Here is a 2500-nt window from a genome sequence, read left to right on the forward strand (position 1 = left end):
CACATGCATGAGCCCCCACACACAGGCTCTTAGGTGTAAGCGGCAAAGGCACAGCAAACGTGTGTGTGTGGATGAGAGGGAAGTCCTCTAACAGAGCCTGAGGGATGTGCTGAGCCATTGCAGCAGGTGCAGTGTATGAAACCACTGATCAACCAGACCCAAACACAGGCAAACAGCCTCCAGCAGGACAAGTTTTTCACTCTTGAAAAAGCAACCACTGCCTTGTCTAGCAACATCCAACAGTGCTTTTTTTTTCTCTACATAATCGAAAGCTGGCATAGAAACACTGTTTTGCAATAACTTTGTAGGACATTGCAGTCTTCTGTAAATCAGAAAAATACATATATTTTTAATAAAATAAATCACAAGCAACTCTTAAGAAGAAATACTTTTCTAATACTTTTATTACTTGAATCTGTCCCAAAAGGCTTTACATAAAAGCCTTTACACTTAGAGAAAAACACAAGTCTTCTACAATTTACATTTAAAAGAAATTACTTCATCCAATACTGTACAGATTACCACCTCTCACATGATTCATCACAACATAAATTTATCTCTTAAAACACTCACTAATGAAAAGTCTGAAAGTAAAAATTCCACTACTCAGAAGTCAGATAACCATTTGCAAACAATGAATGAATTTTAAGAGCAGAAGTTCTGAAGTCCTTACTCTAAAACAGTGGAAGAGACAAACCAGACTTCCATCGCAACTGAACTCTTTGGGGAGGATTCGTCTCTCACTTTCAGCCATCAGGTGGGACATTTTCTCTCTGCTATCACTGAACTATTTCTAAAGTCAGTAGAAAAAATAAAATCCCAAGGAAGGTGTATATGATACAGTTTGGACTATTTTAGCACGGGATGTACCACTCTCTGAATGTTTCTGTCCCTCCCCGTTGAGCCCAGACCTACAGTGACTAGGCACCTAACTTGTTGATGGTTAATCTTGGTAACCCCCACCAGTTTTGTAATATTGAAAATACCACATCTCTATTCAGTGATATTTTATTCTAAGACTACAAAGTCTTAAGGGCCCGAAAAACAACTTGTTACAACTTTGGGATGCACAAGCAGGCAGTAAAACTGACTGACTGCAGCCTGTGTCTGAAGGCAGTAAGCTTCTTCTGCTTACAAGAGATCTGAACTTGCCTTCTTGCAACACTTTCACTGCAGTGATGCTACTGAACTCTCATGTGTGACACGAATGAGGATGCAGTGAAGAAGGCAAACACCTTCCCAGTTCAATCATTAGCTTTCATCTTTAAATCTTGGAAGAATTTTCCTAGCCCACACATGCTTACCATTCTGCCATACAGCAAATGGTAAGAGTTGCACCACTCCCCCTCTTCCTTTGGCATCCGCTCCTTATCTTATCTTCTTCTCTGGCAGATGTATGTTCAAACACATAAGTAAAAATTCTGATCTACACAGAGTGCAAATTGACTCTGGAGGTGGCCCTGACTTGCTTGTTCAGAGCTAAAGACTGAAGCCAGTAAGATGCAGGCCATGCTCTGTTCTTCAGTCTGAAATACAGCTTCCTCCACCAACCCCATTTGTGCTGGGCTTTGGTACCATCTGTTCTCAACCTCCCTGCCTGTGTACTTGCTCTCATACCTGGAGATACACCTGCTCTGTGTGCTCGAAGAGCTTGTCTTTTCCTGCTTTTCCTCTATATTTTAACAGTCACTCCCAACAGTATAAGCTGGAGGAGAGAACCTAATTCACTTGTTTTTCGGGATGATGGAAAAAAGCACGAGAACAGGCAGTCATGAACATTAGAAAAAGACATACTTACATAGATGATACTGGCCTTAACAGAACTGTATATGAGGATCAATGTAAGTATATCTCATTCCCTATAGATAAAAGGCACATTTTGAAAACAGCTTGAATTTCAAATCAGCAAAACTTATTAAGCAAAAAGATTTCTCTAATTTTAACTAGGTATTATAAATTGGCACATTTCACAGCCTTCAGGGATATACCTGACTGCACTTTATTTCTTACTGGAACTGTTACAGTGGAATGTGGGCCAGAAGAATAACAGAAGGGTGCTACATTCTGGGAAGTTATGTACATTAGGAATTTTTCTCTGCTTTGGTGTCCGTATTTTTCAAGACTTCTGCTCTGATCTCTCAAAAACGTAGCAAAGAGGCAAATTCCAATTCTTTTTCATGGGAATCTCCCAATTTAACCAAAGCCAGTTCAGACAGAGGGCAGCAGAGGGACCCAGAGAAAAGATCAGATCAGGCGCAGCACTGGGACCTTTCAGAGGGCCACAAACCCCCAGCGAATTCTCACAGAGATCTCAGAAAAAAGTGAAGAGATGAAGTGAAATACTTGATTTGTGACTGCAGCTCATTTGTCACTAGATGTCCTCAAAGAACTCCATCTCCCAACTCTGTCACAAAGATGATGCATATAGCAACCCTACAAAATGTTGCATCTCAGAAAGCCTCTTAAGAACAGTCAGATCAGAAAGTCTGTGTTTCAGAGT

General features: G+C 40.6%; 1 protein-coding gene across 13 annotated transcripts in view; it reads right to left on the minus strand.

The window, feature by feature from the left end:
* FOXP2 (forkhead box P2) overlaps window positions 1–2500 on the minus strand; it is a 410750-nt gene that overhangs the window by 64749 nt on the left and 343501 nt on the right. The gene's annotated exons all lie outside the window — the stretch shown is intronic.

This window comes from Meleagris gallopavo, chromosome 1 (genome assembly GCF_905368555.1).
Source record: "Meleagris gallopavo chromosome 1, MGAL_WU_HG_1.1, whole genome shotgun sequence".
In the NCBI taxonomy this organism is placed as follows: domain Eukaryota; kingdom Metazoa; phylum Chordata; class Aves; order Galliformes; family Phasianidae; genus Meleagris; species Meleagris gallopavo.